This window comes from Eucyclogobius newberryi, unplaced genomic scaffold (genome assembly GCF_026437365.1).
Source record: "Eucyclogobius newberryi isolate DKJ021-1_F unplaced genomic scaffold, fEucNew1.0.hap1 SCAF_17, whole genome shotgun sequence".
NCBI classification, from domain to species: domain Eukaryota; kingdom Metazoa; phylum Chordata; class Actinopteri; order Gobiiformes; family Gobiidae; genus Eucyclogobius; species Eucyclogobius newberryi.
In genome coordinates this window covers 27,552,477-27,565,119 of record NW_027315801.1, presented here as the reverse complement: position 1 = coordinate 27,565,119, position 12,643 = coordinate 27,552,477, and the positions used below count along the sequence as shown (strand labels likewise).

Here is a 12,643-nt window from a genome sequence, read left to right as displayed (position 1 = left end):
TTTACGTCCACCGCTCCGGCTCGTCTCCCTGCCACATAGTGAAGGCATTTAGTGCGCTCGCTGTCTGCAGTGAACAATAAACAGAGAAGAACTGCATTGTGGGGTGTTTGGAGTTAAGGTCAGTTGTCAATAGCGTGGTCTTATCAGAATACAATGTGTGTCTTAATGCTGGAACATTCCGTAAGAGCTGGAAAACACGGAGCTCCTGAAAGCCGTTGTCCCTGCCGTTGTCCCTGCCATTGTCCCTGCCTCGCGATAAACATGTGTAGCCTGGAGTCAAATTCAGGCTTTTCCAATTGTCAAGTTAAATGCAAATGTACAAATCAATGTTCAAAACGGCACAAAATTATAGCTTCATACACTGGTGGGTAATAATGACAAAAAATAATATAGAGGTATTTTTGGGAGTGTTCTGATTAAGATATTCAGACGATATTGTCAATGTCAATCACACAGAAATATGTTAAAACAAGCCTTTAAAGTATTACCGTATTTTCCGGACTATAAGTTGCACCGGAGTATAAGTCGCACCAGCCAAAAAATTCATAATAGAGAAGAAAAAACATATATAAGTTGCACTGGAGTATGAAATGCGGTTGCAAGTGTGAAAATAACAAATAATATCACATATAAGTTGCTCCGGAATATAAGTATAAGTATAAATATAAGTATAAACTGCACCCCGGCCAACACTATGAAAAAAGGTGCAACTTATAGTCTGGAAAATACGGTAGTTGAGGTTTGATTGTCAGACAAATTTGAAATGTTAGTAAAATTGTGCAGAAATATCACCTTACACCCTTATTTGAAAGACTATGACATAATTATTGTTTTTTTAGCTCTTTTTGTTGCATATTCTACTATAAACTATATACTTAAACTTAAACGTAGTGTCTTCAAAACAACATTCACAAGTTCCAATGTGTTGCCCACCTCTAAATTCAATACAACCAGGTTTTCACAATAGCAAAATACTTATTGACCTATTTTTGAGTAAGTTACAAAATCCTTACAGATAAATACATCTGGATGCTGATTCAGATCCACAACAATCTCTAACTATAAATCTCCATCAGCTATTATTTTGGCAATCCCAAAACAACTGTCAGGCAACACATTTCATTAAGTGTAATTTATTTAAAACTAGCCCAATTCAATAGAAAGCAGCATACAGCTAAGCACTGTGCGTTACGAAATAGAATTAGGAACACCACCAGTGGCTCACGCTCGACTGTTTCTTGGAGATAAAACAGCATCTTGTCTTCTTTTCCCCAGCCCCCTCCCCACGCTCCCGCCACTCAAAGCACGGTGAATGAATCAGACCGAGCCCGAGACGCTTTATGGAAGAGACGGAGCAGGTAGCGAGAGGTGAAATCATGAACCGGGAGGATGAAGTACAGGCGGGTGGAAGAGGAGGTGAGGAGGATGCGGCGCCAGAGAGAAAAACGTGCACCAAGAAACAAACGTTGGGGGAGGGATTGAGTGAGAACACGAGAAGGAGGTCATCATCAGCGCGTTCGACTCTGTGTCTGGTGAAATATTCAGAGACGGAGAAACAGACGAATGAGAGTGGCATTCGGGAACGCAATGCACCATGGGAAAATGTACATAGTAGTGGCACAGTTTAGCAGCGGAAGTGTGGGTCAATTCATTCAAATACAGAAGCAGAGACGAGGGAATGGCTGCTGTCCAAGTCCAGGAACATAATTCATTATTTCAAGTGCTATGTGATACGTTCAGATATGGAATAATAACGGGGTAGTATCTCAGAAATGATTCATAACCAGATTGCACCAAAAAAAAGGTATACGATATTTTCACGCGTAACAATGTAAAGTTCTATCATTGTTATTTATATGGAACTTATTCATAATATTAAAATAAACAAATTAAAATATCAATATCTCGTTAACAATTTTAAACAGTCAGATATTTTCATAATTATTGTGATTTGTGATTGTGATTTTCATCATTAAAATAATGACTAATGAATAATTTCATGATAATCGTGACCCATCTCGTCCCATGCATAGAAATAAGGGCTGTACCGTAAATATTGATATTGTGATACATCGTGACGGACTGCTTGGCAATACAGTATCGATGTGTATGGTGATACTTTCAAATAACTTTATGATAAATTGCTGAGTTAACCTGTGGCTGCTGCATTAAGGCTGTATCTGATGAGCTGAAACTGTGAATTATTCATAGGGCAATTGTATTCTGAGAGTAATTTGAATTTATTATTCTACATTATCAAAACATCAAATTATAAAACGTTTAACACTGGTTTTAAAGGATACCAATGTATCGTATTGTGGAACCTGTATCTGCATACCTATTGTATACTGAGGTAAGAAGCAATACCCAGCCCTAGTTGAAATGTTGCTGAAATGATGGCATCCACATCCATTTTGTTATTAAATTATTGTGGGAGTAAATAAGCATTTTTACGTCTTCTCACCCCCTTTCAGGCGAGAAGTGTCATTTATTTGTGTTACTACATCCACTCTTATGTAGACATTAGTTCTACAATTTATACGATTATTGTTGACATGACGTACAAGTTGCACTTTGCTCATATGCTCAAAATAAATATTCAATCAATCTATTTGAATAGTTGCCTCATGCAAATGGGAACTCAAATATTCAGTCACATCACATGATAAAAGCCTGATAACAGAGATGCACGGTTCAACAAGTTTGTATATAATGTTCAGTTAACAGACTCTGCACTCTAGAAAAGCAAAAAGCTATTGCTTTGCCATATCTATCTAACGTTTATTCTATTACAGGTGTTACATACATAAGATCTGACTTGTAACTTGCTTGTCTTCATTGAGTCTTTCATTGTATTTGTTTTGTTTTTATCTTTTAATCTTTTTTATTTGAATTATTACTATTGTTATTATTTGTATTGTTTATTTGTTTACTTTTTATTGTTGTCAATTGACATGTTAGCAAGAGCTAGCGAAAAAGCAGGAGCAAAACAGGAACAAAACAGGAGCAAAACAGGAGCAAAAGCAAAACTGGAACAAAACAGGAGCAAAAGTAAGAGCGAGAACAAGAGCAAAAGACAGGCGCAAAAACAAATGCAGAAGCAAGAGCAAAAGCAAGAACAAGAACAAGAGCAAGAGTAAGAGTAAAGGCAAAAGCAAGTGCAAAAGTTGTGGTGATATGTTGCAGTTGTGGTGATGAGATGTTAGTTTTATGGTGGAAGCAGCAGCAGGAGGTGGAGGTGGAGGTGGAGGTGGAGGAGGAGGAGGAGGAGGAGGAGGAGGAGGCTGTGCGCTGTGAGCAGAGAGCAGCAGGGAGTGTCGGGTTGTCAAAAACATGCTCAACAGGGACAAATAAAGCAATGATCACATATGCAATCAATTCTGATTAATATAAACATACAGCCTTCATTTTCATCAGTGTACCGGGGAAATCTACTGTGCTATTGCCAGGTGCTGCTTGGAAATAATCTCTTATTTGAGTTAACGGGTTCACACATTTTCAATTTTCAATTTTGGAGTATCATGAGCAAACGTCCAATCCAATAATAATTCATAAATTTGAAGAACCAGACACAGTCGCATGGACAATATGCCTATTTGCTAAATAAATACAACTTAGCTTTTTTACAGCAATTTTTTTACAGCTGTGGTGTGATTTGGTTGTAATTGAGGTGCTGAGGTGGTGTCCTGCAGAACCATTTCAAACTCAATCGCTCCGTGACTCAAAAACGGCTGAAAAACACGGATTTAATCAATACAACATTTTTACTTGGTCAACCAAAGACATATTTTGCCGTTGGATAAGTGGACAGAAGGGTACAATAGCGAGAAACTGGCAAAACCTCTACAATTTTTTTAGTATTTAAAGAGAAAATGACTAGGAAAAAGTGTATTTATGGACTAATAACAGGGTAGCATCTCAGAAATGATTCATAACCAGATTGCACCGAAAAATAGGCATACGATATTCACATGTAACAATGTAAAGTTCTATCATTGCTATTTATATGGAACTTATTCATAATATTAAAATAAATACATTTAAATATCAATATTTATAACAATTTAAAACAGTCAGATATTTTCATAATTATTGTGATAGTATTGTTGGTAGCAATTATTCTTTATAATTCAAATAATGACTAATGAATAATTTCATGATAATCGTGACACAGCATTATAATCTCGTCCCATGCATAGAAATAAGGGCTGTACCGTAAATATTGATATTATGATGGTGATGGACAGCTGAAGGGTACAGTAGCGAGAAACTGGCAAAACCTCTACAAATGTTTTAGTATTTATAGAGAAAATGACTAGGAAACAGTGTATTTATGTGTAAAAAGACCAATGATTCGCTCCCTAATCTTCACTTATCTCATCCTCTCGTTTACTGATTCATATTCATATTTAGTTGTTTTATTAATATTACTTACAACAATTACAGCTTTTGCCATTCTCTACTTCAGTTTGATTGTGAATAACCTTGCAGTCCCTATAGTCTGCATTATTCCATCTTTATTGCGATGCTCCTGGTTTATTGGGTACAAGCTCTTTCAGTATCTTAATAATAGTTATCTATCAGAGTCTTAACATCAGTAGCACATTTTGAGAGGCGCGTTTATGACTGATGATATAAATATCTTGTGCAAACGCGGCTACATGAGAAAGTGGGACAATCTTTTAAGGTTTAAAAATAAACTAGGGATGATTTTTGCAGAACCTGCTCGCACTTACAAAAGAAGAAAATATGTATTTATAGTTGTGTTTGGCATGACATCACCGCTCACTAGTCAAAAGTCTATCTTGGGATAAAAATATAGTTATGTTAAGATAATCGTTTGATTTAAAGACACATACGAATGCTACTTTTTGAACACAAACGCATCCAAATAACGCTCTCTTCCTTTGTCTCAAACTGGATCGTCATCAGTGGCTTTTTCTTATTGGTCATGACGGATCATTCACATACACAATCTGACACGCGAGTTCCTGAGTGCAGCGCTCGGTCTGTCGTTACATCAGCCCGAACGGAGATGAGATAGTGCTGCGACTTCCTGAACGTATTTACGACAAGGTGCGGACGCCGCTTTACGAGCTCCAGTGAATTATAATAATGGCTATAAGTGATCACTATCCGTCCAACCTCCGCAGCAACAGCAAGCTACAGTTTTGGCTTTGACTTTGGACAGAATGTGAGGTGGGTGTGTGCGACTAGCAGTGGATCACCCACAGTAGAGTAAGTATTTTAAGATTAACGACGTGTTTCTGATTCGTCGCTTTCAGACATTGACGTTTTGTTGTTGACCTGTCACGATAACACAGTTCCAAGTGCGATATACAGTATTGCTACCATATCGCAATATCACAATATACTACGATCATATTGAACTACTTGATCCCACTGGTGCAATAACTCTAAAGTAAATGTTAACTGCAACCAACAAACAAAGCCAAATAAAACACTTTGGTCATTAATCTAAAATGGGTCAGAGAAGTTATTTATTTGACTCTCCAAAGCTTAGATCTTTAATATTGTGGCACATAAAAATAGCCAGAATTTAGTAAAATGTACACACAAGCACAAAAAATATATATTGTTCCATCTTTAATCTATTTGATTTATTGAATTTGTGAGTGTTTTTTTTTTTTTTTTTTTTTTTTAATAAAGAAGTAACGAGTTCTTCACAGGAACACGGCATGAAGTAAAGGTTATTGTGTAAATGTCAGCTTTTTGATTACCGTATTTTCCTGACTATAAGTCGCACCGGAGTATAAGTCGCACCAGCCAAAAAATGCATAATAGAGAAGAAAAAAACATATATAAGTTGCACTGGAGTATGAAATGCGGTTGCAAGTGTGAAAATAACAAATAATATCACATATAAGTCGCTCCGGAGTATATGTATACGTGTAAAAGTATTAATATAAGTATAAGTCGCAAGACAAATGTTATTCTGCCCTCTAGTCACTACACACCATTAGCAAACTAAAACAAATACACAAATTAATATAAAATAACATGTAATTAAGGAACGGCAACATCCACATTTAGAAGTATTTAGAAATATGCCATACAAGATCGGCAGGGACTAAAATGTAAACACAGATTTGTACTGTAATACTCTCAGTTGGGAAAAAATAGCAGTTTGTTTAGTTATTCCTGGGTGTTATTTGTTTTATCTGCTCACGCCAAAGCCCTAGCTGTGATGTCCTCAAATGGCAGGCCTTGAGTGGGATTATTTTTAGAGTTTTACCGGATTTTAACATTTCAGTGGTTTGCCTCATCCCCTATTACATTGGTGAAATCTTTGCACCACAGAACAACAAAGAAAATTCCAATAGCCGCTCAAAATATTTCTGAGCATGAGTCCAGGGATGGATGTTACTGGCTTTGGCTCATGAGGATGGAAAAAAATAAAATGGGCATGAAATATACAATTCTAGAAGCGAGTATTGGATTTAGTCAGCAAACTCGTCAGTCTTTAGAACTTTGCATAACTTGCTCCTGAATTGCTTACAATAATGATAAGTGTTATTGCTTGTGGATGGGGATGGGCGATATTGACAAAAAATCATTTATAATTTTTTTTTCTTGATAACAACATTAATTATTAACGTGATATTTCAATAATGCATAAGAAATGAGCAAATATGTCCCTGTAAATGTCTTTGAGGTTCAAGTATCGTGACATTAAACGACCACAAAAGGGCAGAAACATCACTTTAAACCCGTGTTTCGAAGATAATAGACCTTTCTGTCTCTTTTCAGGTCATTTTTAGATGTTTTAATTTTAATCGATACACTCAATATTCTAATTTCGTACACTGTATCTCCTAAACAACTATTGCAATATCATAAATCTTCTGATATGTATCGCCCAGCTCTACGGGAGGCTAAAGATAAAACGTATTTGTTTCAGCTTTTTGTCTCATTTGTCTTTCTAGCGACACAAACAAAGTGTTCAACGGTCATTTCACTAGTACGCATTCATTTATTTTCTTATAATTGCTTTGTCATTGCCACAATACGACAAATTAAAGCCACCCAAAGATTCTGCTATTATTGCAGCTGTTATTGGGGTGGTCTGGAGAAGAGCCTCTGCTCATTCTGAGTGCACAAAGGACAGTTTAAGTGAGAGACTTGATAATACTGTATTGTGCTGATCCCACAGACTGGTGCAGGACATTTTCCTCTCACTTGACTTGACTTAATTAACCAGAATGAGTTGGAGGCAGAGTGGAGGATTTGAAGGGACGTCCTTATGGGATTGGGTCTCTCTTTCGCTCCTCTCCTCACTAGCTCATGTTTATGCTCGACTTCGATGCTAACTTCCTGGTCATTACTTTAATGATGGTGCTGGAGTTGGGCTTATGCTCACGAGTGCAGTTTGCTTTTTAACACAGCAATTTGGGAATAGCAGGCTGAAATATCCAAATAGCGCCAAACAAACCCTTGCACAGTATCAAATGAAATCTAAATTGCGTACATGTATTATGCATACGTGAAAGCAGCGAGAAGTCAGGCTTTGAAACTTCAAAAGTCCCTAAATTTTAGAGCAACTGATTTGGTAACATTCGGGGTGACCATTCAATGTTTGTAAAAAGTTAACAAGGCAGGTCACACACAAACAGATCTAATGCCAAAAGTACTTTTCTAAAGCAGAGCATAAAAGGAGCTAAGTTTGGCAAACAGATATGGCCAAACTAGCTCACTGCCTTCGCTTTAGATGCATTATTAATCCGCGTGCCAATTTAGAGAAACTCTCCCAATCCCCCTGCTAGCACCAAAGAGGGGGAATCTAGAGAGGCAGACAGGAGAGGAGCCCGCCGCCGCAAGAACGTCAGAAGAAGCTGAAGACAGAGGAAAGAGTCGGAACAAAGGAGTCACTCAGATGTGGGAATGTATTGGCTGCAGGAAGATAAAATGTGTGACATAATCAAAGAAGACAAGACTCATCAAAATAAAACATCTACATTCAATCAAATCTTTTCTCATGTTTAAATCTTGTATTGACACAATCACGAATGGTCATAAAGCCAGAGCCTGTCCTAAAATGGAATAAATGATGTATTTGGTCAGAAATAGAAGCACAAAATTGACTAATTGCGACTAGAAAAAAAAATCTTTGTAATTTGATAATGGTAATTGTGATCTGAACTAGACTAGACTTTTGTGGCATTATTATTCCAAATTTTAAAAAGTGGAGGATTACTTTCTGGCTTTATTGTAAAATGGACAGATTTGATTAACTTTGGATTGGATTTGGGTAAGACATTTATGTTGTTCAATAGTCGCTTCATTGGATGTCTTTTGTTTGCCTTTATTTCATTTCTCTTTCGAATTTTGTCGACTACAAAAATAATCGTTAGTTGCAGCCAATGTATATAACTCACATGCTCCAAATTAGAGAAACCATTTGTGGTGAGCCCAAATAAAAAAAATAAAAAAATAAACAGAAGTAGCAAATAAAATCATAATTTCGATGATAAATAATGCATGTCAGGTTCTTGCCAGTGCACGGCTTTTCATTTCAAGCATCGATCAAAGACTAAGAGCAGGACTAAAATGGGCAAAGCCTCTGCAGTGGACTATTTACTGCTGGTGTAAGCGCACTGTCAAAGGCTCACAGAGAGAAAAGAGTACATGACAATGAAAAGTGGCAGGCAGCTTCTCTGCTCAACCGTGCCCGCCCCTGACATCACTTCACAGTGTTTCCTAATGGTTTGACAGGGTCCGGCTCATCCCAGTATATACACGCTGATCAGATTGGCACTGGCAGCTGGTTTAGCCTGTCCATCCAGAGACCACCTGGCCTAGTTTTAACCCCACACCTCCAGCCTCCGTCTCTCTGCACTTTTCAGGGCTAGTTACCTGCTGCAGCATGTCGCGTGCAGATGATAACACACATCTTGTACATGGCTGATAAAGTGGTCTCTCGGAGCAACACCTCTACATCAGTGTCTGTGTGGATGTAGGTGTAGGATATGCAGATGTCCTCCCCCTGTTGCCATGGTGACAGGAATGCGGGCTAGGTGTTATCTACTGCCCGTGTGGAGTTTTACACCCCTCAGAAGAAAGAGGATGTAATAGGGACAACAGAGACGCTCTGAACTTTGAAAATAACTTTTCATCAAATGACTCCTTTTGGATTACAGAGAGTAACGATCTCTCCAAGACAAACGCTAAAACGCTGAAAGACTATGCGGTTTTAGTGGTTTTAATAGACAATCATCAGATTGCAAAAATGTGTCCACCAGATGACTTTACATGTACATATTGTGATATCGTGTTTAACATGTCATTTTAACTGTTTCATAACTTGTTTTGTGGACAATTTTACCTTTTGTGTAACTCTTGTGGCCTAAAGCCAGATCTTGTCTCCTTATCAGCTCTGACCCCAGCGTGCATGCTGATTGGCTGAAGCCACGGCGCCAAAACCCCCGCGGGGTAAGACAAAAGGAAAGAGCAGAGAGTTACAGACCAGTACCATCCGAGCTCCAGAGCGAGTTCCATCCGAGTTTCTTTCGAAGCTCGACCCTCCATCCAGGGTCCCACCAGCAAGGTCCATGAGGCCTTGGGAGCAGGCCTCGGGCCTAGTTAGCGTGAGCGATGCTACGCTACGGGACAAAGACTTTTCCAAGAGAAGCTAATGTTCCCTCCCGGAACTAAGAAACCTGTGCCCGTTTTTAAAAACGTGATTGATGCTGCATCACGCAAAATCAAGCAAGGACCTTTTGCAACTTTTTTCAAGTCCACAGCCTTTTAGACCAGCCACATCGGTGGAGCAGCACGACGGCCTTTTCATTCGGGAACGCCTCAGAGCCAAGGAGAACGCAGATCGCAGAACCGATCCAGTCCTTCTTTGGCCAGACAACGTCAGAGCCGAGCTCCAGAGCAGGCCCTTGAACCCCACGCAGGCCCTTGGACCCCACGCAGGCCCTTGGACCCCAAGCAGGCCCTTGGACCCTAAGCAGGCTGCAACCATCATGTCTAGTGTTTCCATCTGTTATCGACTCATTTGCATATTCCTGATTCATATTTATCTGTTTAATTCTTTGGTCATTAAATCTTCATAACCCACATTTGGTTAAGTGTTCCTTCATTTCCAGAAAAGGGGTCAATGTCACGGTTACGTTCTCAAACCTTTAGATCTACGAGCAAATTAATTTCTAATTAATTAATTAATCTAGATATCTGATTATAGTTGTTAAATTGCCAATTATCCGGCTGGTGCCCCATTCTTCTCTTAAAAATACGATTCAAACTTACCCACACTTAGGCAGTGTGTCATGTTTGAATTCTTGAACAATTCTTTAATCAATATCAAACCTGAATGCCCCCCCTCCTCCACAAGTGGGTGGACATTCATAACCTTACAGTACTTGTACTAGTATGTTACCCTACATGGTAGGGGGGGATGGGGGGGTTATGGGGCTGGATCAGCAGGATTTCTGTTTAATCTGTCACCGTCTCCCCAGAACAACTCGGGAGCTTTTAGAGCCAACAGCTGCCGGCAGCAACCCCCAAGAAGCAACAGAAGCACAAAATGTAGGATTTGGACTTAGCGCAGAGTGCTGACATTATATCAATCAGGATTGGCTCCTGGTGAGAATGTTTGTGAACAGGTGTGGAGCCAGGATTTATATTCACAAGAGCAAAAAAAAGATGGCACAGAATGAGTTTTGCAGAAGTTTTGAGAGTGACTGGACATTATCTGTATTTGTACTTATGAACATGCTGTCTATTGTCTATGTCTGTTTATTTGCCAATATATAGTTGTTTTTCTCATTTTGAGAGCGTTTGCCAGTGCCAATCCGCATCCCCTTTTAGTCAATGAATTGACGTCCAGAGCATGTCTTTAGTGGACCAAGAATTTCTTTAGTCGACCACAGCCCTAACACACAGTACTTTGCATTAAAACGTTATAAATGAAACAGATTCTTGTCCATAAAGCAGACAAACAAAGCGTCCAGAAGCAAGGCATTTTGTTATCCATTTGTTTGCACTTTCAGCACAATCAGGGCTTTTTATTCTGAAAAAAATGCGACGCTGACATCATCATCATCATCATGTAGAGCAAAACTAAAATATTTTTTCGGGAAAGAGAAAAGAACAAAACACAAAAAACAATGAAAAGTAAAAAAAAAGAAAATGTAATTCACGATATGTAAGACTGTCAATTTATATGGCCAATTTCACTTCCTTTGGGGGTTATTCATCTGAACATCTGTCTCCAGGCGACTGTCATGTTGCGGGCGCTGGCTGGTGCCCTCCGCCGCAGCGACTGTCAGCCTTGTGCACTCCTGTAATGTGCTGCCTCTCTCAGATTGGGCTCTGTCAGATTTGGCCTCATTCGTCAGTTTGCTGATTGGGTTTTTTCCCCTTCAGCTTTGTGTCGCGTCACCGTTCGGATCAGCTCAGAGAGATCCCAGGAGTCACCCCCGCACAGCCCTCATGTGGCAGCAGTTCATTTACATTATAGGTCACTCCGCACAGAGACACGGCGAGGCTCCGGCTCCAACACTGCTTAGGAGGGTTTTATCTGCTCCGATGTCGCCAATGGAGCCGTCGACACGAGAAAACAACCAGAAGAAATGGGACAGTTCATAGAAATATTTGACCAACATGCATTATTGATCAGGCACTGCGCCGTTAGTAAAAACACACCACGAACAAGAAATCCCCTACTACTATTACCAGTTCCAAAGTAGAATCAAACAGAAATGATCTACTAAAATTGCGCAGCTAAATTAAAATAAAGCAAAGAATAATATGTACACTACAAATTAAGAACTTTAACCCTGTCCGGTACGAAATACTTTAGAAATATTCTGGCTGATCTTTCCATAAAAGACACGTGTTTTCGAAATGTATTTAACTATAACAAACACGTGTATGTTTACTACAGCATTTGACTCAGCAGGATAACAGTTTGCCTGAACATGAGCTCAATAAAAACTAGTTCACACAAATACATGCAGCAGATAATGAGCATGCTCTGGTTTATAATGTATTTTCTGACTGGGGGTGCTTAAAGGAATCACAAAAAATGCAAACTACCAAAAAAGTGAGTGCTGATTTTTCACTAGGTTTTAACTCAAATAAAGTGTTGTCCATTTTTTTTTCCGTACAAGATGTTCTTAAAACTGTTAACAATATTGGATGACAACAGTTCTAATCCTACGATACAACGCTCACACACATGTCGGCCCACATGGCTCCACCAGTCCAACGTCTCTCGTGGCAAGTGCCGTTTTCACACTTGTGTCGGAGACTGCTATTCCTGCGCAGAGCCAGATAACTCAATTATTCATTGCGGATGCTGGCGCACTCACTTCACCTCCATAAGAAAGGCGGCGGCGGGCGTGTCTTTAACAGAGTGTACTCCACATGTGCTTCTGCTGCATGTGTGCCCCGGACCACCAGCAGCAGAGGAAGCGCTGACACGCCACACAGAGAGCGCAGCCAATGCACCAGGAGCTTTCAAAAACATGACAATCACCGAGATGTGAGGAGGGATCAAAGGGAGCAAGGAGACAAGGACGGAATTAACGTCTTATCTTTCTCCCAACTGAGCACCTTGCACTTCTCTCCACTTCTTACAAAGGCGGCGGATTAGCGGCGAAAAACTGAAACGTTG

The 12,643-nt window shown here is 39.4% G+C and overlaps 1 protein-coding gene across 1 annotated transcript in view; it reads right to left on the bottom strand.

The window, feature by feature from the left end:
• LOC140363282 (uncharacterized) overlaps window positions 1-12,220 on the bottom strand; it is a 30,163-nt gene extending 17,943 nt beyond the window's left edge. Inside the window, exon 1 of the mRNA XM_072449760.1 lies at window positions 12,202-12,220. The gene's annotated coding sequence lies outside the window, so the exon portion shown is untranslated. The remainder of the gene's footprint in view (window positions 1-12,201) is intronic.
• Between the last annotated feature and the right edge of the window lie 423 nt (window positions 12,221-12,643).